The sequence below is a fragment of the Physella acuta genome, unplaced genomic scaffold (genome assembly GCF_028476545.2).
Source record: "Physella acuta isolate Inbredline_101_S28 unplaced genomic scaffold, ASM2847654v3 ptg002494l, whole genome shotgun sequence".
Classification (NCBI taxonomy): Eukaryota; Metazoa; Mollusca; class Gastropoda; family Physidae; genus Physella; species Physella acuta.
Genome location: NW_026733967.1, coordinates 16,595 through 43,484, shown reverse-complemented (window position 1 = coordinate 43,484; position 26,890 = coordinate 16,595). Strand labels below are relative to the sequence as shown.

At 39.9% G+C, this 26,890-nt stretch overlaps 1 long non-coding RNA gene across 1 annotated transcript in view; it reads right to left on the bottom strand.

Moving 5' to 3' along the window:
- Positions 1-395: 395 nt before the first annotated feature.
- LOC131933402 (uncharacterized) overlaps positions 396-26,890 on the bottom strand; it is a 38,006-nt gene continuing 11,511 nt past the window's right edge. Inside the window, exon 2 of the long non-coding RNA XR_009384952.1 lies at positions 396-947. This is a non-coding gene — a long non-coding RNA (uncharacterized LOC131933402). The remainder of the gene's footprint in view (positions 948-26,890) is intronic.

Sequence of the window (26,890 nt, the reverse complement as noted above, 5' to 3'; positions counted from 1 at the left end):
AAATTTTTGACCCCCCCCCCCCCCCCCCCGTAGAAAAAAGTCTGGAAGAAACACTGTCTGCGAGAATGCTGTAACACTAACCGAAATAAGAAAGAAAAAATAAAAAGTTAAACATTGCTTACCTTAATACCATGGCTTAGTAACAAAATTTCAAGGCTCCCCTAATTAAACCACAATAATTAATCTGCATCATCGATCATGCGTTACGCGCTGTGGGTATCCTTTGATGAAAAACTGAGGTCCAAGAAAAATAAAATCAGCAAAACCCTGGTTAAAAACACGATGTTATTTCTTGGAGTTTGTTGTTGATTGAAAGTTTTAAAAACATGATAGCGTGTTTTTTACACGTTTTTTAACCAGTTGAAATGTGTAGAGGAAATCTTGATTTTTAAAAAAAAAGTAAAGTCATCCAAATTGTTCTCCAGGTGTACGAAATAAAAACATTATTTGCTTTGAGTTTGTTGAGGTTAAGGCCTCACTTAAAAAAACAACAGAGATTATCCAAATCTTTCTCCAGGTCCTTGAAGCAAAATCATGAAATTGCCTTGAATTGTTAGGGTGAAAGCCTCGCATATAAAACAACAGAGATTATCCAAATCTATCTCCAGATCCTTGAAGCTAAATCTTGCTTTGCCTGACTTTGTTAGGGTAAAAGCCTCACAACAGAGATTATTCAAATGTATCTCTAGGTCCTTGAAGCTAAATCCTGATGTGCCTGAGTTTGTTAGGGCTACACTCTCACACACTCGCCTCCAACATCGTGGTTTCCCAATGTCAACACACCAGCCGTTAAGGTATAAATATTCTACCTGTCTAGTGTTGAACAGTAGTGTTGTGGCCCCCTGGTTTTGATAAGCGCGATTGACCCCACTTAGAGCCAAGTCTCGCTAGACAGGTCGAGGTTGTTTTTTTTTTCTCTCCCTTTCTCGTGCGAGTCAACGACTGAGCTGTAGAACGAGAGGGGAAAAATGAAAGTTATTAAATATGGTGAACGTAGGGTGAATAGAAGTAACAAATGAGGAGGGGGGGGGGTCTTATCCTTACATGCTGAATGTTAGGGTTGGGAATCGGAAGATTAAAAATAAAAATGGGGATTTGAAAGTTAGATGTTTCGTCAAGCGTGGGGTGGGGGACACACTGACAAGATAACACGGGGTAGTGTGTGTTTGTGTGCGTGTGTGTGAGGGGTGGGGGGAGGGGGGTGGTTGACTTTTCGGCTAAATGTTGTTTGGAGACCCGGAAGTGATTTGTTGGTGTATTTCGGCGCCGGCGGATGTCAAAGTCGGCTTTAGTTGTGTCGGGCAGTGTAGGGTAGTTAAGGCAGTGTAATGTAGTTTAGGGTAGTGCAGGGTAGTTTAGACCGCTACTGCTGTGTCGGTTAGTGAAGGGTAGTTTGGCTCGCTTCCTCTAGTGCAGTGTATGGTTATGTGCTGTTGTGTAGGATGGTCTAAGGTCTTGTATTAGTAGTGTAAGATAGTGTATAGTATTGTAGTGTACGGTGTTCAGATAACGTTTATTTGTGAATGGTAGCTTAGTGTAGCATTTGGTAGTGTAGCGTGGTCTAAGGCCGCATTTAAAATTGTATGGTAGCGTAGTATAGTGTATGTTATTGTAGTCATGTCTAATGCTGTATTTTGAAGTGTATGGTATTGCAGGGTAGCTTAGGGTAGTCCTGCTGTGCTAGGAGCAGCACCCCCCCCCCCACACCGTAACACTCTAGCTACTCTACAGCTGGTTGATTTCATACTTGACTCAAATTTCATTACTAACTACCGTTAAACATCATCTAGGTCTTTACGGTTGACGACTCTCTAGCCCAGAGTATCAACACGCACAAATATCAACCTACGCATTGTATCAAAACCTACCCTACTTATCAACACATCCCTGTATTAACCTAACCTACGTATCAACCTACTCTGCGTATCAACATACCCTACGTATCAACCTACCCTACGTATCAACCATATCAACCTACCCTACGTATCAACCATATCAACCTACCCTACGTATCAACCATATCAACCTACCCTACGTATCAACCATATCAACCTACCCTACGTATCAACCATATCAACCTACCCTACGTATCAACACATACCATACGTACCAACCTATCCTATGGATAAACACATCCCCGTACCAACCTACCCTACTAATCAACAAATCCCTGTATCATATCAACACCTACCCTACATAACAACGCCTACCCTACGTATCAACCTACCCTACGTATCAATAAATCCCTGTATCATATCAACACCTACCCTACGTATCAAACTCCCTTACGTATCAACTCCTCCAAAGTATCAACATACCCAAACCCGATCAGATACGTCTAGGCGTCACTCCATAAACTATCCACGACGCTCTACCTCAGTCCGGTACAGTTCCGTTCTACCACGACTTCTTCCACGTCCGCGCGTTTCGGGCTGTTCCTCGCTGCGGGCAAATTGTGTTTTTTTCACGATTGTGTTATATAGGATTACAGAGGCCCAGTGTTGCTGGTCGGAGCGACGCCATGCGTGTCAAATAGTCGTCGCCTTGATGTACCGTGTTACGCTCGATTTACACGGTCAGGTTTGGTCGTAGATTGTCCTATTTACATGACAATAGGTAAACAGGGTCACTGAACTTTAATACGCTTGACTTCTGTAATTACAATCTTAACGTTTGTTTTTTTTTAAACTGTAAATGAAAGGTTGGTATCAGTTATTTTATTCATTTATGTTTGGTTTAGACGTGGGAAGATGAGGATATAATAGAGATAGAAAAAAAATTTAGGTCTAAAAGTTCAAAGTTCAAGGTTATCCAGATTTTGTTCTACGACGTGTGAAAAACGCCTATCATTAAAAACCCTATGTAAGTACACAACCTATTAGCACACTATATACGTACACAACCTATTAACGCCCTAGATAAGTACGCAACCTATTAACACCCTATGTAAGCACACAACCTATGATCACCCTAAATAAATAAACACAACCTATTTACATACTATGAAAGCACACAACCTATTAGCACTTAATACACGCATACAACCATTTAGCACTCTATGTAAGCACACATCCACCAACCTAATACTACACAACATATTAGTTTATTAACACTCACACATGCACTGATATACTACCGCTGATGGTAGTTTTTAATGGGGTTTTTTTTTGGGGGGAGGGATATGTATATATATATATATATATATATATATATATATATATATATATATATATATATATATATATATATATATATATATATATATATATATATATATATATATATATATATATGGAAAAATCTTGTAACATTGAATGGTTTAATTAACCTATCGGGTGGGTATTTTAAAACACCTGCATGTCTTTGCAATAGGTAAACATTGCAATATCAAGCTAAGTTTAAATTTCCTTTAAAAATGTTTCCTTTTTGTCTAAACCAGGGGTCGGCAACCTTTTGAAGCGGAAGAGCCAAAAGTTACAATTTTCAAAATTTCCCTGGTTTTAAAGAGCCACTAACATTTTTTATTTCAAATATTTTATTTGTTTTGATTAAGATTATTAATATTTGAGCAAGGAGCTAAAGAGCCGCATCTTGATATCAAAAGAGCCGCATGCGGCTCGCGAGCCGCAGGTTGCCGACCCCTGGTCTAAACACGTCTAAAAATGTTTTTGTTTTAACTCAACCATGAGACATTAATAACACAGACATCGATAAACAAAAATTGTTAGTTATCGTTAAAAATGTACAGAAATTGTATTTCCAAGGAATCAATGCTATTGTACAGTTTAATAAAAAATAAAAATCCCTGGGTTCCATCTTTTATTATGTTGTCCTATATATATTTATAGCTTAGAAGCTTTGTAATAGACATACTACATTTAATAGCAATAAAATGCCGAATGAATTAACTTTAAGCAAAAGCCAAAAAACCTGTCTTAAATTCGTGTGACCAACATTTTGTCCTGCGATCCCGCGACTCTAAATCCGCGGTTGAGTTGCGGCCCCTTATTCCATATTTAAGGAGCTTTGTGTGTATAAGCTAGGTGAAAGGGAGATAACTATCTCGTCGAGTTCAAGAGGGGGGATAGAATTTATCCTTTTATGAATCAATTAGCATCAACATATTCAACTACAGAATTAAACTTTTCTTCGTTGGAATAATGCGTGAATCGTGTTATCAAAGAGAAGAAAATTCTTAAAAATTAATCGTCTTGAAAAAATAAAGCACCACTTTCTCGAGTTGTTTTTTATGTATGGGGGAGTTTGTTTTGTGATTGTTTAATGACTGTTTTGAAGCTGTGCCATTAACTTTAAAAGAAATTTAAAAAAAAAAATGTAAAACATCAGACAAGCTGGCAACATGCTGGTTTAGAGTTTGTGCAGTACGCCAGATTTTTTAAAAAGCTTTGATAGCACAAAAGTTGATAAGCGAATAGTGGCATGACTTGACTGTAGGTTTATTATGATGGCTGTCTTTAAAAAAAAAAATTTCAGACAGTTTGAGTGGGGTTACGTTAAAGAAGGCGAAGCTAAGGAGTTATCAGCAAATACGAAAATTAGCTGCGCGTAGCAATGTTTTCGTACAACCAGCGAATGTTTATGTTTCTAAGATGAAGTTTGACGAAACTAAGGACATTACAACATGCTATTTTCTGTTCTTCAATGCAGAAGGAAGATATATCTTAAAAGCTATTCTAATAATAACTTTTAATCTGATAAATAAAGTACACACACATGAGTAATTTTTTGTCTACACTACATGCCCAATTAGTATATGCTATGCCCGATTGGTATATGCTGAATTAGAAGTCAGCTTTTGGAACAGGTGTAGGATTAAGTAACTAGTACAAAGCGTATTGACTAAGCATATCCATAGTTAATCTCCATTCAAATAGCGGATTTTAGGGTAAGCGGTTGCTACAATTCCATTCGATTATGTTAGGTTAGCCTGTCGACCTACTGGGACATAGGCGGCTGACAAGAGCTTTCAATGCAACTCTGTCCTGGGCTAGTCTCTCCAGCTGTCCCCATGTGTATTCAATCTTCTTGGTCTCCAGATTTTATATGGTCGGCCTCTTTTCCTTTTGCCCTGCAGATCACAGTTGAGGGCCTGTCTTGTTAGTTTAGAAACGGACCAATCCATATCCGTTCGCTCTCAAATAAGGTGTAGTCTATTGTCAGAAGCTACAAATTAACGGGACGGCTGTAATTTGAAACCCCTAATTAAGGCGGAGGCAACAGCCAGAAGATCTCAATCAGGGGTAGGCTGCAGTTTTGTCGCAAGAATTTTAAACGTTCAAAAAATGTAGCCGAAGAACTAAAACAAGATATAAATAGAACTTGTGATATTTTCAATGGAGTCCTGATATCTTTAAACTTAATTTAAATCCGTTCCGGTTCTGACAACTTCGCCCCATGAGAACTTACCTCTAGGCTATTTACTTTGTGTGTATTCATGAACATGTTCTTTTACGGCCAATGCATATACAGAACAAGGTTCTTCCCTACATATTAGTGCTAAGTTATTACTGTTTCGAATTTCACTTCAAAATACCCGATGTATAATGATTATGTCGGCGGGGCGGACCACCACCTCGCCCAAACCTAGCTACGCCACTGGGAAAATATAACCCCTGCCAGACCCTACTCTACAACCACATTGCACGCCACTGGAGCGAGCAGTTTAAAAACTAATCACGCAGTCTCCGGGTAGTGTTCTTGGTGAAGGATTTTTTAAACACGTAGCAGTTGACGCAAACACCCCCGTACCCTCCCGGGGACACCTACAGAGTGGGCGTGCCCACCTGCCCCCGGGGGTATTGTTCGGGTAACTCTACACTGCCTTGGAAATCGCGCCCGGGGTCGGGTGCGATGCTAAAGGCGCCCCGCAGGAGACGAGAATACCGCCAATTTCTGATGTGGCTTCGCGAACAGTTTTTTATAATTCTGTTTTATAAGAAAATGTAACATTGGCTTTTGTGTGCGGGCTCTTAAAAAATTACTGGTGTTTAAAAATAAGAGCAGTTTATAAGAAAAAAATACATCCTTGTAACGTGTTTTTTTTTCTCCTTTATGCTTTAGGGTCTATTTATCATGTAGCTAGGATAAGGAATAGGTTTAGGTTAATGCAATCGTCGATTTCTTCCAACACAAGAATAATATATCAACGTGTTGTTGGCTATATAAGCCCCGATTTCAACCGGCTTTTTTTTATTTGCTTCCATAGCCTTTGTCCACAACAAAAACTACAAGGCAGCAGTTGTTTGATTTTGGAGTTGTCTCTCCTAGGCGGGTTGTTGTCCCTAGCCATCGAGCCTCATCTGCCCGGTGGTTCAAACTCGGGACGTTACGGTTTAGTATGTCTGTTTCAACTTTAGTTTTCCTATTATCAACGCTTCGATTTACGTATGCTCCACTTTACGAACCAGCCGTGCTATAAACGGCAGGCGGAGACAGACAGTGCTTCTTCCAGACTTTTTTCTCCGGGGGGGGGGGGGGGGGGGCACTTGAAATTTTTGGGTGGGGGGGGGGCGGTAGACTTTCTTCGGGGGGGGGGGGGCGGGGGGCGGACACTGTTAAAAGTAAACAATTTTCGGGGGAGCTTTGCCCCCCCCCCCCCCTCCCCCCCCCCCCCCCCGAAGAGATGCCTGGAAGAAACTCTGGAGACAGAACAGAGGTCATGACCTACAGGCTACCTATAGTCTAGAATACGTGTAGGCTTAGACTTGCGATATTTTTAGAGATAACCAACCTATCTACACATTTAACGGAAACGTCCATACAGGCACTATAAACATGTCGAGTCAACTTTGTCTCATAGCAACACAGAAACCAACGCCAAGTGTCGCCAACATTATATGGCCAACATTATATGGCCAGAGGTCATAAAGATGGCCAGATAGGACCCAGGGGTCGGGCCAAGTGTGTGGTCCGGCTAGACGCGCTAACAAAGACTAGCCAGAGGGTAGTGTCTAAACGCTGTTCGGACCTCACCTGAGATCGCATGTCCGAATTGAAATTAAGATTTTTATCAGCTTTAAAAATGTCTTTGTTGTGAGTGGATAAAGAGGTTTTATTTCTAACTCTTGGTCAACTATGAAGTATAAATAGCATACCAAATATCAAAATTATATATGGTAGACCAAATATAAAATATATGTACAACCAATTATGAAATATCGATTAGACTAATGGGTCCTCCATAAATCACATCACGCTTTATTTTGACGATTTTTACCTCCTCCCCCTCCCCTCCGTCAAACATCGTCACAAAAAGCCAACCCCCCCCCCCCCACCATAAAATGACGTCCATCTCAGCCTACAACCCCCCCCCCCCCACACACACACAAAATTGCAGTTGATTTTTCCTTAAAATGCGATATTTTTTTCCAAAATCTTGTGTGAACTCTATCAACAGAAAGCATTTTAACCAATTTCTATTACAATTGATTAAAACAGTTTTCTAAAACGCGAAATAACAGCTAAAATTCGTTTTCTAACATTGCTTTTTTATAATGCAAAAGTGTGACGTCACACCATCTGACCCCCATCCTCCCCCTCATCAAACGCCGTCACAAAATTAATGACCCCCCCCCCTCTACCTTCTTACGAGTATGAAGTCATTTATGGACGACCCCTAAGTGTGAATATGGATGTTTAACAAAGTATTGAATATGTATGATAAAGGAATTATATGGATGTTATGCCTAACAAGAAACATACAGGCCTATGCTAGAGAAAGTATGGTCAACTAGTTGATCAAGTTAATTAAGAAGCTACAGTTGTTTTGGACACCACTGCTATAAATGAAAAACTAGAGACGTAATCATGTTATTTTGTAAGGTTTACAAGTATGCACCTCAATAAGCAAACTTCATACTTGAGTTTAGTACAACTTAATAATGTTATTACCGAATACTTTTAGACCTATGTCCTTCTTATTAGGATGCATTGATTTATAATCAGATCATGACTGGAATTATAGCAATTATAGCTTGTCCGATTTAGGGTGACTCACAATTGTTACACTACATATAACCCATTGTATGGCTAGTGAATCAACAAACACACGAGAGAACAACATATTATATGGTGTATGTATTGCCTTACTTGGTCAATATACACACGCATACAACCTTCCCACCATAAATACAGGCTGAACTAGTATATGCATAACCGAGAGAAAAGTCTATGCGTTGTAGGTATTGACTAACTTGCTCTTTACATATGTGTATGCAACATACACATATATACATTTAGAATAAACTGTTCAACACATGAACAATAGAATAATATATACGTTGTAGGTATTGACCAACGTGGTCTAAACATGCATGAATACGACCTACACATCCTACATATAGACTGAACTAGTCGATAAATAAACAATAGAACAACATATACGTTGTAGGTATTGACAAACTTGCTCTATACATGTGTGCATACAATCTACACACATATACATATAGACTGAACTGTTCAATATATAAACAATAGAACAACATATACGTTGTGGGTATTAACTAACTAGGTCTAAACATACATGAATACGACCTACACATCATACATATAGACAAACATATACGTTGTAGGTATTGACAAAGTTGGTCGATACATACATGCATACAACATACACACTATAAATATAGACTGAACTAGTCGATACATAAGCAATTGAACAACATATACGTTTTACGTATGGACAAAGTTGGTCAATAGGTACATGCATACATGATACACACTACAAGTATAGACTGAACTCGTTATTACGTTCACTAGAAACCTTAGTACTGCCGGATAACGATTGCTTAAACCCATAACTGACCCCAGACGTACCCATGTCCTAAATATTACACAAACTCCATTAGCAGTGGGGATAGGGAGGGGGGGGGGCTCGAGATTTGTCCTTATCTTTAACATAACCACACACCAAAAAAAAAACATTACTCAATGATTTACTAGATACATATACAAATATACATATTTCACTTCCGATGTAAAAAAAAAGAGGACACAACATTAAAAAAAAAAAAAAAAAAAAAAAAAAAATCCCACCTAATAGGGATACGCCCTACCCCCGCCCCTTATTAATATTTAAAAAAAAAACAACCCGAAAAAGGCTGAAACCTATCAGATGACACTGAATGGTATACAACCGGCTAAACTTTGCATTACATGCGACAACCTACAGCAAACTGACAAACCCATCTACACGATATCTTTCCGGATAACATTACACAGTGGAGCAAAAAATACCACCCCAAAACCCACCAGCAACCCGGGATTAGCCAGACCACAAACAACAATTAATCAATCGGCTGAAAAGATAAACATTAGTGTACGAACCAAATGAGCGGAAGTCGTAGTCCCTCGGCAAACAGCTGATAGCAAGGGGGCATAAATCTTTCAGGCGCTGCTACACAAGTTGTAAACACAAGGGAGGCAACACCAAGCAACGTTATCAAAGTTATGGTTTTTACACTCTCCGGGTTGATCTTGCTGTTTTACAATGGTAAGTACGGCTTCGATTGGTAATATATTTTCTCTAAATTACACTTAAAGCTACAGATTAATTCTAGACTTCACACTTTTTTTTTTCTTACAGATTGCACTAATACTAGACACTATCGTAGTGAAATCACTGTTCCGAGTTTTACGTGCGTGCTAAATAACCTAACCACACCTAACTACTAGAGTCTTGAGCGAGAGTGAAAATATATACTAAAAGTCACGTGGTTTTTATAATTAGACGCACGCGGTTTACCTAGATCATGTGACATAGCAGCTTGCTGACTTTGATTGGCTGAGACGACAGGTCTAGACTTTGAGTGTTATTAGCGGTGAAGGTATCGAGGCGGTTCAGACGCCGCAAAAACCAATTGACTTTTTTTTCTTCTTTCCTTTCTCGGTTTCTTTTGTGCGACATCAAAGACAACAAGACGATGGCGATCTCAAGCCCGTCTTATCAAGCCAAGGAAACCGGACTCAAAGAAAGACAACTCCAAATTACCGCCGTGTTTCTCAAGGGCCTTGTAATGATAGTGAAGATAGCTAACTCTATCGTACTATTGTTATCTCCCCTTGACCAGCGCTGTTTTGTTGCGTCCTCTTGACCGTACGCGGGTTTTTTTTTGGTGAGGGGAGAGAATGGTTCAAGGAATAGCCAGAAATTATCCCCCGCGTAACTTGTATGGGATTCTCGTCGTAGGTCGGTGATCTCGTGTTCCAGCGATAATCCTCGAACAATCACGAGAGGGGAAAGCAGTAGGGACGCAGTGATTGATGGGGCGGAAGGGTAAGTGTGAAAACAGCCCGAGGGAGGATCAGATCTACTTTCATGCATGGGTATTTATGGTGGGGTGAGGAGGGGGGGGGGGGGGGTAAGGGGAATATAAGAGGAGATGGATATTTTGATAAAGCAAACAAAAAGGTCGACTAAACGAAAGATTTTTGTATAAGGTTGTGTGCTGGTTGAAGATAGGCTAGAATATTTATACACTTTTTCTTCTCAATCTAACGTGTGGTCATTGTTTTTATGCTGTGACAATTGAGAACACAGAGCGAAAATATCCACATTTCGACTGTTGGTCTTCATCGAAAACAATCGTTAGGGATATAGCAATTTCTAAAATGTACATAGATGTATTTCATTTTTTAAATTTATGTTAAAATTTAAAAAAAAAGTAAAATTAAGGATTGCTTTAGATTTAATCAAAGTTTAATAACTCAAAAAGTTTTGATTTATTTTTATTTCAACCATTATCAGTCAGTCACAAAACTACAATCAAAATCTTAGAATTTTTTAAGGAAAAACTTCAATAGAAAATATTTAAGAATACATCAGCTTTTTCTTCTACGTTCTTAATTGTAAAGATGAACGGAATACCAACACAATAAAATACTACCAGTCCGCCTGTTATGCGCCATAAAGGCCGCTGACTCAGATTTAAGGCTTTTTGGATTTGCTTCCATAATCTTCTATAAACGAACTATAAGGCAACAGTTGTTAGATTTTGGCACTGGCCCCAGCTACCGAGCCTCATCTACCCGAGGGTTCTAACCTGGGACTTTTCGTTTTGCAACCATAAGCTTTACCGGTCTGACCACACCGACCCTATACATTGGCTTATTCATGACCTGGTATAAAACCAAAACATCTAACCCTCAACCAAAATCACAATGCCAAATGAAGAGTTCATTCAGAATGCAATAAATACCGTATTATCCGAAAACCTTAGATATTTAGTTAGCTGGCAGGGCGGTATAGTTCCGTTCAATTGATGCATAAATATTTTTCTACCATTTACTGCGGGCTACTCGCTGTTTGCACAGTAGGGCTTTATACGACTGCCTTAGGTCAACTCGAAACTCTTGTAGATTGAAAGGGACAAGGGCAGCTAGAGTTGAAGGGGCGATTTCTGGGATTTGATGGGTAGATTTCTTATGGTTCGTAGAGTTGATGGGTAGATTTCTTATGGTACGTAGAGTTGATGGGTAGATTTCTTATGGTACGTAGAGTTGATGGGTAGATTTCTTATGGTACGTAGAGTTGATGGGTAGATTTCTTATGGTACGTAGAGTTGATGGGTAGATTTCTTATGGTACGTAGAGTTGATGGGTAGATTTCTTATGGTACGTAGAGTTGATGGGTAGATTTCTTATGGTACGTAGAGTTGATGGGTAGATTTCTTATGGTACGTAGAGTTGATGGGTAGATTTCTTATGGTACGTAGAGTTGATGGGTAGATTTCTTATGGTACGTAGAGTTGATGGGTAGATTTCTTATGGTACGTAGAGTTGATGGGTAGATTTCTTATGGTACGTAGAGTTGATGGGTAGATTTCTTATGGTACGTAGAGTTGATGGGTAGATTTCTTATGGTACGTAGAGTTGATGGGTAGATTTCTTATGGTACGTAGAGTTGATGGGTAGATTTCTTATAGTACGTAGTGTTGATGGGTAGATTTCTTATGGTACGTAGAGTTGATGGGTAGATTTCTTATGGTACGTAGAGTTGATGGGTAGATTTCGTATCGTACGTACAGTTGATGGGTAGGTTTCGGAAATTTAGGGTAAGTAAATTTGAGGGGAGGTATCTTAAGGTACGTAGAGTTAATGGGTAGGTTTCTGAAATTTAGAGTTGAAGGGTAGGTGTCAACGTAATGTTAATAGGTAGATTTCTGAAATTTATGGTAGGTAGAATTGAATTGAAGAGTAAGTTTTAGAAGATACGTAGTGCTGATGTGTAGGTTTTTTTAAAGTTTAGGGTTCGTAGGGTTTAAAAGGAATGTTTATATAAAGCTTAGGAAAGGTTTCTGATGCAAAACGCAATCTTATTTCAAACACTCGCGCTCTTATGGTCTGGTCAGAGTTTCTTCCAGGCATCTCTCCCCCTCCCGAACGAAATGGAATTTATATAGAAAAAAAAATACTTTTACCAGTGTCCGCCCCCCCCCCCTGAAAATATCAAGTGCCTCCCCCTGCTTATGGTTGTATGTTAAGTTTGTCAGAGACTGCCCACACTACCCAGTCTATTAAGTCCGTCTTCTTTGGTATACGAGTGTTAGTCAAGCAGACTGGCACATGTTAAAAATTGAGCATTTCTTGCACCCGATTCACCAGCCACTAGACACAGCTTCAACCACATATTTCATAGCAGTCATGTATTCTTCTGTTGCCTACAACAGTTACCCCATTACAGTCTCTTGCCTACAACAGTTACCCCATTACAGTCCCTTGCCTACAACAGTTACCCCATTACAGTCTCTTGCCTACAACAGTTACCCTATTACAGTCCCTTGCCTACAACAGTTACCCCATTACAGTCTCTTGCCTACAACAGTAACCCCATTACAGTCTCTTGCCTACAACAGTTACCCCATTACAGTCTCTTGCCTACAACAGTTACCCCATTACAGTCTCTTGCCTACAACAGTTACCCCATTACAGTCTCTTGTCTACAACAGTTACCCCATTACAGTCTCTTGCCTACAACAGTTACCCCATTACAGTCTCTTGCCTACAACAGTTACCCCATTACAGTCTCTTGCCTACAACAGTTACCCCATTACAGTCTCTTGTCCACAGTAGTTTGTCTACGAAGGCTTTTCTAAGCTACTCCATTACATTCTGATGTCCATAATAGATCGTCGCCGTATGCTAATTTCTAATTTATTCCATTACAGTCTTATTGCATAGTAGTTCGTCGGCGTAGGCTAATCTGTAACAAAATCACCAATTTGTACGAGTTGAAAAAAAAAGATTGTATCGAATCTGTGTGTCGTCCTTCAGTTGTGTCGGTAACACAGTTTTATAAATAGTGATGTTAGATGACCTTTTCACGACAGCAACAATGGTGTAAAGCCGTTACGTGACCTTTAACATAACTAGCGATGATGTAAAGGGAAGGAGATAAAAGGTAAAGAAAAAAGTTGTCTTTCCATCTACGGGGTGATAGGAGTAACGTGGGTATGTTATATGGAACAATGTGTGTAGGATATTGTGGATTTAGGATATTATGGATGTAGGATATTGTCGATGTAGGATATTGTGGATGTAGGATATTGTGGGGAGTGTAATGCCCTGTTTTCACAAGAGCAATGTATGTAGGATATTGTGGATGTAGGATATTGTGAAGGGTGGAATACCCTGTTTTTAATAGAACACCCCACAATTTATTGCTAGTTTAAAAATCTGGAACCAAAGAGTTGGATTCGAAGTATAAAACATACGCATGAGTTTCTCTTCAATATGTAACACCCCCACCCCCACGCTACAATTATCCGAAATTGATTAATTGTATCATCATTATTAGCGCTTAACGATGTGGTAAGATTATATATGTACTAGCTGCATCCCGTGCTCCGCCACGGTAAATCTTTTTTAAATGTGCCAACTTTGGAACAGAACAAAAATAAACACAACACAAACGAACGCAAAAAAAAAACACAAACGAAAAAACAAACCGAAAGATAGAATAATAATAAATAATATACAATAAATAATAGGCAATATTTAAAACATCCGTGTTTACCTACCATATTTCACTTTATCAATTCACGAATTTTTTTTCCAGTAGGCCTACTTTAAATTTTAAAAAATTACAATAGAGTTTTATAACTAAAAACATTGCGCACCCAATGAACGTGATGACGCGCCTATAATGGTGCGGAATAGTTGATTAAAAATTAGAAGTAGTAAACAGTACATTCAGTGAATAAAATAAATAAAAGTTTGCCTTTTATTAATCCATGCTAATTATAATTTTCTAACAATAATTTCCTCTTCCACATCTGCACAATTTGCATTCACATTTTGCTAATTATATTATTCCCACAATTATTCCGTCTTGCAATTTTGCATTCACATTTTTAGCGTGAGTTCAATTTATTTTTAAATTACCTCCTTTGGCAAAATTACTAAACAGTTTAGTTATGCAAAAAAGTAAAAACAGTGGCAATTATAAAATAGCTCTATGCCGTTATATAAACAAACCCTACTCTAATACTTATAATAAGACACTGCGGTGCACTGAAAAGCACAGTATGGTGCGATGTTTACTTTTATGGTTTCAAAATCTATAGCGATGACAGAAGGACTGACACACGCTCAGCCCGCTTATATTATAGACGAGAAAAATGGCCCGTTGAGGAAGGATACACCGGGCGCTAGGTTGATAGTGCTGTCTCTTTTCTCTAAACTAAAACCAACCCACCCCCCACACACCACCCCCACTCCCCCACCCCACACACCACCCCCCACCCCCCACACACACCACCCCCTCCACACACCGCCCCCCCACCCCTCCACCCCCCCCCCCCTCTCCACCCCCACCCCCCAAAAAAAACATGTCTACCGTCCAATTCAACGAAATATAATTATATACTTTTTCCAGTGTCCGCCCCCTCCCAGAAAATTCTACCCCCGCCCCCGAAAATTTCAATTACCCCCACCCCTCTCCGGGGAGGAAAAACTCTGAAAGAAACACTGAAACCAACCCAACCCCACCCCCCACCCCCACACCCCCCACCCCCCCCCCCACCCCTCCACCCCCCCCCCCCAAAAAAAAAAACAACATGTCTACCGTCCCATTGCAAGAAAACCACTTTCAAGATTAGACACATTAATTAGGCGGTAATTTTATTATAGAGTATCGATGAGGAAATTTCTTTTGAGTTGGGGAGGGGGGGGGGGGGCTCAGACGTTCTTACGCGGGGGTGGGGCTTCGCCCCTACCCGAAGAATTGTATGAAAGAAACTCTTCACGCAAACCACTTAGATTAGACCAAATTGCCTTTGTATTGAATATCGATAATCAATGACGTCATATCAATGTGTGCACTATCCGGCTTGAGATTATTTTCTACTCTGTGCGCTAAATGTGTCGACGTCATACTTCGTTTTTCGAATTACTGTGCATGTTTTTATTTTCCTTGTGTTTTCTCTAGAGCGTTCTTGTCAGACAGATAGATAGATAGATAGATAGATAGATAGATAGATAGATAGATAGATAGATAGATAGATAGATAGATAGATAGATAGATAGATAGATAGATAGATAGATAGATAGATAGATAGATAGATAGATAGATAGATAGATAGATAGATAGATAGATAGATAGATAGATAGATAGATAGATAGATAGATAGATAGATAGATAGATAGATAGATAGATAGATAGATAGATAGATAGATAGATAGATAGATAGATAGATAGATAGATAGATAGATAGACAGCGAAACTATTATTATAGATGTGTATATAAATTAAGCTGAACAAAATCATAATTCTTGTGTCTTTCTCAGATTTTGAATAATAATTCTCAGTTTTGTCAAATCATAATACAAATTTAAAATAAAATAAAGGAGCTTACAGTGTGAAATCTTACAGCTTAAAATGTAACCCTACAGTTTTACAGTTTCTTTCACATCGGCAAATAAGTTGCTGTGTTTAAAAAAAGATCAAAGCACAACTATCAGACACGCACATAAAGAAGTATTTTGTCAGCTAAGGCCGATAAACCATCTACTGTCTATGTGGATTTAATTGAAAATTCACTACGCGAAACGCATAGCATAAAAAAAAACAAAATTCTTATGAATCTACATTTTCGCGATACACGGGACCGCAATTCGCGATGACTAAACAAACATCACGTTGGAGGTAGGAACGCGATGTGCATTCATTCATTCATACACTGATCCAATCACAGAGGCCATCTTTAAAAAAGGTAAACGTAAAACTAAATGCATTTCAAAATCCCGAACAGGGTAATATGATCTGACGTAACTCCCACAACAACGAGTAAAAAGAATCTAGTTAAGACCGTGGAAAGAAAAACAAGATTTTCCAGATTCTTATGGTGCGTAAAAATATTTTTCCCCCATAACGATGAGTGATTGTAGGGAGCTTTCCTTTGGGCCGTGGTCTATTCATGCGTTGCGCTCTTGTTAATCCATCCAAAGCCTTACACTTCTTGGAGAAAAGAAAATAAACAAACCCTCCGATTCTGACTACCTCTCTTCCACTTTTTGCGGTATCACCTGTAAGATCAAAGCGAGGCTAGTACAATGCATCATTAAGCCATCGCTTGAAACACTACATGACTCTCCACCCCTTCGTCCCTTCACCCCTTCAAGCGTGAGTGTTATCCTGTTTTGGGGAATATCCGAAACGCAACACTACAAGCCAAGCGCGGATTAATACATTTTGAAAGAGAAACGGGATTTCCCGGTTCGGTGCGAACAATGCGACGTAATTAGATGGGGGAGAGTGAATTAAGTGCTTGAGAGCTCAAGAAAAGAGAAGTCAACTTTTTTTTTTGGCGTCCGGCAATACGTCCGAATTGTCTAGAAATCCTCTGACTTTCTTCAGGCTTTCAAGGATCAATATAAAATTAAAAAAAAAAAAAAAAAGGAAAGCGCATCTTCGGTGAGATGTAGTGAAAAAAAAAGGAATGATGCAGTGTTAAAAGAGTAGGTTATTTTCAAAAAGTGTCTAGGGGTCACTTTAAAAAAAGGGTATCTAGCGTATTTGTGGTCACTTTCTTAAAGTGGTTAGAGTATTTGTGGTCAGTTTCAAAAAGTGTCGTATTTGTGGTCACTTTCAAAAAGTGGTTAGCGTATTTGTGGTCACTTTCATAAAGTGTCTAGCGTATTAGTGGTCACTTTGAAAAAGTGCCGTATTTGTGGTCACCGAAAAAGTGGCTAGCCCATAGTGAAGTCACTAAAAAAAGTGGTTAGCACGTAGCGAGGTCACTCAAAAATGGCTAGCCTGGCCACTTTCAAAATGGTCACTCAAAAAGTGACCAGCTTAGTTGAAGAGATAGAGGGGAGGGGGAGGGACACTTCACTTCAAAGCCGCGGACATCTTCAATTCTAACTTGGCGACAGGACTGATGTAGTCGTAATCCTCTGCCCCCCGGGCGCATACTAACCCCCCACCCCCACCCCCCAACTTTCACCTGGTCAGCGCTACAAAGAACGGTCAGGTTGAAAGGGTCAGATGAAGTAGAAAGGGACCGCAACACAGCAGTAATTCACTGTGATTGTGATAAATGAAGTTGTAAACGACTTACCGAAAATCGCCGGAAAGCCATCACCACATTGCCGCTGGTACGTTAAGAGCCATTAAATTAGTTTTAGATCAATGGATGTAAAAAAAAAGGTCCCGCCGTCTTTTTGTTAGGTAATAGTAATAGTCAGACAATGAAATCAGTCGTTGTATGGAAAAAAAATTCAACTGGCGCGCGTTACGATAGCAGGGGGTAGCATTTAGACTGGGGACGGGGAGGGGGAGTCTTTAAAGTTTGGACGGTCAAGGTAGGGGTAGCCTTTAGACTGGTCGGTCACAAGCAGCGGTATGGTGTCTATCAATGGTCTAAATGACGAGCGTGTGGTTACAGGCAGTGTTCCCTCTAAGCTGCGCGGCCGCGCAGTAGTTTTGAAGCTGCCGCACAGTCATTTTGTAAAATACATGTATCCTTGTATAAGACTTTTAGAACACCGCGCACACAAAATACACGTTGCACACTAACTTTTTTCCCTTAGAGGGAACATTGGTTACAGGTGGGTTTGGGGGTGGGGGGGTGGGGGTGGGATGGCCATGTATCTTAAGGATGTGCACACGTTGTATACAACGGAGTAGAAAATGGGACAGGAGCAATGTTCCCTCTAAGCTGCGCTGTTGCGCGGCCGCGCAGTAGTTTTGAGCTTGCCGCGCAGTGATTTTATAAAATAATTAATACCCTTATATAAAACTTGTAGAACATCGCGCACAGAAAATACATTTTGCACACTAGCTTTTACCCCCTTAGAGTAAACAATGGACAGGAATCGACAAGGACACAGAATCGTGAGGTACTAGTGTCATATACAGCGCTTTAAACTAGCTTTTCCTTACCACTTTAATTTTTGTCTATGTTAGGTCCGGGGTTTCTTTCAGATATTCTTGTCCGGTAGGAGGGGGTGGAGAGTGTACCTTCAAGTCTCCGAGAGGGGGGGGGGGGGTCTACCAGAAAGTCTCGAGTTCAAATCCGGGTTCAAGTCAGTTGAACGTCCCTGAGTTCACCCAGCTCTGATGGGTACCTAAGCAAAGTAAAGCGGCTGGGCATAATGTTGACCATACTATCAATTTAAATGCCGATGTTACAGAAACAAGTTAACTCTATTTCACTTGCCCCATAGACAGTCAGGTTCGAAAAGGGAACAACGTTGTTTTCACACATTATACACCACCATAATAGTCGTATTATACAGCACCATAATACGACTTTTAGCACAAATTTCATCCCATATAACATTATATTCCTATAAACCACTACAAATATACCACTATATAACCATGCAACATACAAAACACTACAAAAAGGGTAAACCTACCCTAACCCCCTTCATGTTATATAATATACACACAATATATCATATTCCCACAACCATAACTATACCAGATATAACACGCTATAACACAATCCTAAACCTACCGTAACCCTTTCTTGTTATATAATACACACTCGACCTCTTTAATTTTTTATCTTAAGTACTTATCAAACAATAAAACGTATATTTTATTGTCTATACAAGCAAAGGAATTTAATCTCAATCTACGTCTATTTCCCAGAACAATGAACCCAACTTTTATGGGACTTCCCGATCAAGAGACGCCAAGCATTGGGCAGCAGGTGTATTTTGGAAGACCGTGTAAAAAAACCTATTCTAGCATCCTTTTCCTCCAACCCTACACGCAAACAAAGCCAGTATTTTTTTAAAGTGTGAACCAATGTGTTATCTTCACGGCTGATCTTAGAGTCGGCGAGCGGTGGTATTATTTCCGTACGGAAGGGGGTTCCTAATTTTCATAATGGCGTGCGTGAGATGGGCGGGGTTCATTTGCATAATGGTGGGCTGATATGCCTTGGGTTTGTTTTTTTTAAATTGTTATAACGGTGTGTGACCTTGTAAGGACATTGACACGCTGGTGACTCCAAAACACATGTTGACTGGGGGGGGGGGGGGGTGAAGAGAGAAGCAATGGAACACGGTATAGTGTGTTTAGACTAAAGGTGTCGTTTTTATTTGGGGGGGGGGGGGGGGGATTTGAAGGTCTTGGGTTGAAACCCTGTTGAAGAAACTGTCATATATGTCTTCATGAGACATGAGGGCCCGTTTCTTCAAGAGATATGTGTGTCCGTTAGATCTATGTTTAGACGTCTACATGACCCGTTATATATATATATATATATATATATATATATATATATATATATATATATATATATATATATATATATATATATATATATATAAATATATAAATATATATATATATATATATATATATATATATATATATATATATATATATATATATATATATATATATATATATATATGCCTCTATCTGTGAGATGTGACCCTGTCTTTATGAGACCTGTATACATTTTTAGCGCAATTTCCATTCTGGAGAATTGCGTTTATTAACTCGTCATTTCTGGGAATGGATGGATGGATGAATGTGTGTCCGGGCTTTAAGTCGTATCTCCTCCTTAACGAAGCAATATCGATGACTAGTTCTAAAAGCAATTATGTTAAGTAAGTTAGGAGAATGAGCATAGGCCATAAAAATTCCGGGTTTCTTTCATGTATTTCCCGGAAAAGCCAAAAAACCTCGAAAAAATTCAGTTTTTGGCCCATATCTCGGCAACCAGACCACTTAGCGACTTGAAACATGTACCAATCGATTCCTGCCATAATTTAGAACAATATTGCCGAAGAAAGTTTTCAAAAATATCCTCTCGTTCGGTCACAAATTTTAAAATTACATAAACACCTACAAACCGATCTTTCTTCTAGCTTGAACGCACCCCATCATTATACGTCAGAGCTATTTTTAGATAACATAAGGAAATTGCGCATAAATGTCACTAGACTTTTTTAATTAACTTGTTTTCTTACGGCTAGGTAAGGTAGTAAACATGTTTATATGAAATAAAATCACAGAAAATTTCAAAAAGGAAGGGACGATTCACTGAAAAGGAAATCGCTTCACTTGGCCGATTTGTAATACCCCTCCTTTCCCTACTGAACTTGACAGGGTTTTCAGATCACAATACAAAGATGGTTTAAATCGAATATAGACATCGAATAGTAAGAACAAAACACGGGTTAAGTCGATACGCATAAAGGGGTTGGTAGAGGGTTGGTAGAGGGGTTGGTAGAGGGGTTGGTAGAGGGATTGGTAGGGTGGTTGATAGAGGGGTTGATAGAGGGGTTGGTAGGGTGGTTGATAGAGGGATTATTAGAGGGGTTGATAGAGGGGTTGATGGGTTGGCAGAGGGGTTGATAGAGGGGTTGGTAAAGGGTTTAATAGAGAGTTTAATAGAGGGTTGAGAGAGGGGTTGATAGAGAGGTTGGTAGACGGGTTGGTACAGGGGTTAATAGAGGGGTTGATAGAGGGTAGAGGGGTTAATAGAAGGTTCAATCGAGGGTTGATAGATGAGAGGGGTTGGTACACGGGTTGGTATAGGGGCTGATAGCCCTCTATAGTTAGCGGAGCCTGCAATATTTGGCGCAGGTGATCTCACTGTTGTTTACGACAGGAAGGCAACTTTTTTTTTTAATTCTATTAAAAGTTATACATTGTATGTTAATTAATAATTAATCATTTTTTTAATAGAAAAAAAAGGTATACATTGCATGTTAATCCCGAGAGTAAAAATAAATATTGTCTAGAATAATTAATAATATACAAAACAAGTTCGTCTTCGGGAGCTAAAATTACCCCCCTCCATCCAACACACACATCAAAACTCCGGATATCCAGCCAGGAGGCAATATTGTGCGTGTGCTAAATTGACCTTAGCTGCACCAAGCTATATAAAAAATTGCGATGTCTTCTGAAAACACCTGATTTTGTTATACGGCTTCAGATGATGCACCAAGCTATATAAAAATTGCGATATCTTCTGAAAACACCTGATATTGTAATACGGCTTTAGATTATTCAACCCAATTTGACGGACACTTGAGGATGTGATTCTGGCTTTGACAACTTTTTTCAGACGAGATTAACCCCACTGTGCGCGTTATTAAACCGCCGGATTAACGGATTAACAGATGTGCTGAGCTGGCATTCCATTCATGCAAATTAAAAAAAAATGTTTACTTTTAATACAACAAAAAATCATCAAAATTAAAGTAAATTATTTGACGGGATAAATAATTGTGTTGAATAGATACAAATGAGAGACCAAGATTCTGTTCCACCCCCCCCCCCCGCCCCCCCCCCCCCCCCCCGCCATTCAATTTCAGGTTTTACAAAGCTCGCGAAGGAATACATTTAAATATGTAAATATTGAATAAACATCAGGTAGATGGCCTGCATGGGGGGGGGGGGGGGAGATACAGTGGTGACGTGACAAGTGACAGGTTATATAATATGTATACGTCACAGTGATGTAGCATACGAGAACCACAGCGGTGCCATTATATAAATATACATTAAGAAACTTATATCGGAAACGGTACATTGTACTTCCAAAACATATCTGTATGCCATATTATTATTATTATTTATTGATTTTTTTTTAAATCCACCTTATGAAAAAAGAGACGAATGGTTATAGTGTTAACCACACTATCCCCCTGTCAATTAAAACAGATAAAATCTACTTCGTCTGCTTCGTATGTTCTGGGCATGAGCGAGAAAAAACTACGATAAAAATATTTTGGTAGGGGGTATTTTAATGCAAACTCAAAATAAGAGAATTTAACACTTAACGATTTATTCAGCAACGGAAACGGAAGGGGAAACACGGTAAGTCAGTGTATAGTGGTATCCTCATGATAAGTTATCGATAACAGGTAGTTATGATAACCTGAAGAGGTTTGTACTCCGCTGGGGCTCAGTGTTTTGACGCTTGACACGGGAGTCACGTGGGGGAGGTGATACGGTAGCCCGGTAAACCCAAAGAGGGCGACACTCTGGGCTTGGTGATCGTGGAGAAGGGGATTAGGGGCTTTTCGCACCGCACTTTACCCAGGTGGTCTTAAGTTGTTGTACTCGGGGAAACGGGTTCACTCCAGAATTTGCCGTGGTAGAGAGGATAAAGTTTCAAGTACATTACATATACTTCGGGTTCAAAACCAAGGAATATATTTTTTTAAAAGAGGAGCATCTCTTACTAAATGTTAAAGTAAAGTTCCCTCGGGTCTATAGGGCAAGTGAAGTAGAGTTCACCTGTTTCTGTGACCTCTGCATATGAAGAGATAGTGTAGTCAACACTATACCCAGCCGCCTTTACTTTCCCTAACGTGAGTTAGGTACCCATCAGAGTTGGGAGGACTCAGGGACGGTTTACTGACTTGAAACCGGATTCGAACTCGAGACTGACGGGTCAGCAAAAAAAATATATTTTATTTATTACATTAAAATTCCCAGTTCCCAGTAACCTATTACCGATCTAGTTTTATTTTTTTCTTTAACAACCAGTAACCCATACATTACAAATGTAGCCTATTGTAGCCCGCCGAGTAGGAACCCGACTGTCTTTTGATCTGTATGATACCACGGTTGACGAGTGCCTATGCAAGGGCAACAGAAAACTGAGTGCAGTTTTCATAGCTGCTATTATTTGTTCCAAGGTTTTTCCTCTTTAAATACAAATAACTATTAAAAATACCGTTTTCAACCCAAGACCACACAGCTAGTTACACTCTATCTAGCATGCCTCAAAAGACTGTTAAATCAAGAAATAAATAGTAAACGCAAATACTTATTTAGGATTTATGGCTGTGAAACATGCTAGGTAGAGTTCAATTAGTTCTGTGGTCTCGGTGTATGAAAAGATTGAAAACGACCAGTACAGTTTTAATGGTTGTTATTTTTTAGTTATAGGGGAGAAGTTAATGGTACGGAAAAGGTTGAGAGAATTAATGAGTGTACCTGTTAAGAAGAGGCGCTTTTGTTGGTTTTGATAGAAGAGGGTTTAATTGTCTGTACATTTTCGTGTAGGTTACAAAAAGTACTAAACGTTAGTTCATTTGGATTCGAAGTTTTGTAAATGTTGCAATGCCTTACCCAGAAAAAATATAGACAACCTATACACCTTAGTATAGAGCCAACAGGGGCCGTAAAACCTAAACCTAACACAAGGTTAAAAACTGTAATTTTATTTAACTCCCGCAAGCAAGACGACCCTCGTGTTATATGCACACATAAGCACATTACATACTAACATACATATACCAAATATAAATGCATCATCACAATACCCATATACATCGATAAAAACCATATTGCACACTCTATACACATCCAAACAATTCACACCTATACACCCTGAATACACACCTACACTCCTAATACACACCCCACACACACACCTACACACCTAATACACACCCCACACACACACCTACACCCCTAATACACACCCCACACACACCTACACGCCTAATACACACCGCCACACACACCTACACTCCAAATACACACTCCATACACGCCCACACACACACACCTATACCACAAATGCACACTCCATACACACACCTACACCCCTAATACACACCCCATACACGCCCATACACACACCTACACCCCAAATACACACTATACACGCCTAATACACACCCCGTATACGCCCATACCCACCCCATACACACACGTACACCCCTAATACATACTCCATAGACCTCCACCAACTTCTGATAGAAACTACACCACCCTTTCCGCCCCCCCTCATAAATCCCCGGAGTAAAAGATAAATGGTACACAAAGCGGGTAGTTTGTACTAATCATGTGTACAGCTACAAGTCGCTAATCTGTCCATTGCCAGGTTGCCTATACACACTGTACACAATGCACATAATGAACACACAAGACACTAAACCAATCTAATCCGTCATTTGTAATTACCTTTAGTTTATTTATAATTGTAATTACACCGTAGGTGGTAGATTACAACGGATGTAATTAAAAACGACGACTGGTTGTATTCGATTCTCTTTTGTTTGCTAGTATCGCTAACGTGAACTAACCATTGCCCTATTCCTACAGATAATCTTAATCTTGATCATAACCCTGATTGTAACTCTACCCAAGAACATAGACTTTATTTACTCCAATCCTGATTTAACGCTGACGATAACAGCGATACCTGTGGACTAATTTCGATACGATACCGTAATGTCTTGTCGGTATTTGTTCAAGTAACAATTCACACCAAAAAAAAAAAATAGATTTGTAAGAAGAAAAAAAATATTTGTAAAGCAAAAATAATCCGTTACATTCAGCGTTGCCTAATCACCCTAATGGACGATTAGCCTCAAATGGTTTTAGGATTTTAAAACAGCTAAGACCGGCAAACGATGAGGACAAAGCGGGCTGAATAAAAAAAAATCAACGCGGATCATTCGCAAACACTTCAGTTTTCAACAAGTATTCGCCGGGGTTTTAGTTTGTGTAACAGTCGTTCAAGTCTGCCTTGATCAACAGGTTGTATAATTAGATATCAGGTGTGATTGTCTGATCTTTTTATTTTGTGCGGAGCTGGTTTGGGGCACCTGTAAAATAAAATGATCAATGGAGAAGGTTATGAAGGGGGATAACTCTATAGAAAAGAGTAAAGAAATGGCGTGTAACTAAAGACGGTGAAACGGTTTGACATTAAGGTCTTACAAGTAGCGGAAAGTCTGGAGGATTAGTAGTAATCCGTGTCAGTGGTTTCTATGTCAGGGTTTAGAGTCAGGGTTTTATTGTGTCAGGGTATTACGTTGTCGGGGTTCAGGAGGATTTTTGAATTGAGTCATATGTACGTATAGAGGAATGTTATGTAACACTGAGATAAAAAAAGACGTACCAACATTGTTCTCACAAAATGATACATATACACACATTCACACACACACACACAAACACACACCACAACCGTGTCCTTCAGCATAGTGTGAGTACCTCCTCCATATCCGACCCACCACACCAGCCCTATACAAGCTCAATACTCATTTTCTTTATTGTAAGCGAAAGTCCTTGTATCCTTTTTTTAATCGACCCCTCCCCTTGCACAAACAATCACCCCCTCTCAATCCTCCGAAGTGTTGGCAAAAGTCATTGTATAATATTTTTTTTTTTTAAATCAGACCCATCCCCCCTGAACAATCACCCCCTCCCCCTCTCAATCCTCTAAAGTGTTGGCAAAAGTCATTGTATCATTTTTTTTTTAAAAATCAGACCCATCCCCCCTGAACAACCACCCCCCCCCTCTCAATCCTCAGTACTCAATTTCTGAAGCGTAGGCAAAAGTTCATGTATCATGTTTAAGTCAGACCCCTTCTTCTTACACAATCACCTCCCCATCCCCATTCAATTATCAGTACTCATTTTCTGCAGTGTAGGCAAAAAGTTCTTGTCTAATTTTTAAGTGGAAATAGAATTAAGGCAATAGGACCCGCTCCCTTTTGCACAGACAATCTCCCCTCCCCCAAATTGATCCTCAATACTCAGTTTCTGCAATGTAAGTAAAAGTTCTTGTTTAATTTAAGTGGGAAAATAAATTTAAGCCAACCAGCCTGCCCATTAGGAAATCACCTTCATCCTCAATACTCACTTTTCGCAGTGTAAACAGTAGTTCTTGTTTAATTATTTTTTTCAAGAGGTAAAACTTAAGATTGATTATTAGCATGCACCCGGTGCAGGGGTTAATTGTTTTATCTCGAGGGTTCTAGAGGTAGGTCGTTGACCTCAGCTCGTGTGTGTCCCGTTACAGGTGAGCTAACAGCACTTTGGTGGGGTGCAGAGAGAAACGTTTGTGGGGTGGGGGTGCTTAACGTTGTGGAAGTGATGGAGATCAAACGTAGTAAAGTGTTTAAGGTGGAAGTGGGGTGAGGGGGGGGGTGAAGTGGGGGTGGCGTAAGGGTGGGGTGGGGGTTGGGTTTTTTGGGGTGCTTTAGCGTTGTGGAGGTGATGGGGATCAAACGTAGTAAAGTGTTTAAGGTGGAAGTGGGGTGAGGGGGGGGGGGTGAAGTGGGGGTGGCGTAAAGGTGGGGTGGGGGTTGGGTTTGGGGGTGCTTAAGCGTTGTGGGAGGGATGGGGATCAAACGTAGTAAAGTGTTAAAGGTGGAAGTGGGGTGAGGGGGGGGGGGGGTGAAGTGGGGGTGGCGTAAGGGTGGGGTGTGGGTTGGGTTTGGGGGTGCTTTAGCGTTGTGGAAGTGATGGGGATCAAACGTAGTAAAGTGTTAAAGGTGGAGGTGGGTTGGGGGGGGTGAAGTGGGGGTGCAGTGGGGTGGGGGGTGGGTATGGGGGTGCTTAACGTTGTGTGATTGATGGTGATCAAAGTATTGTTGTGGGGTGGAGGTGGGGGTGGCGTGGGGGGGGGGGTTGCTTCAACGTTGT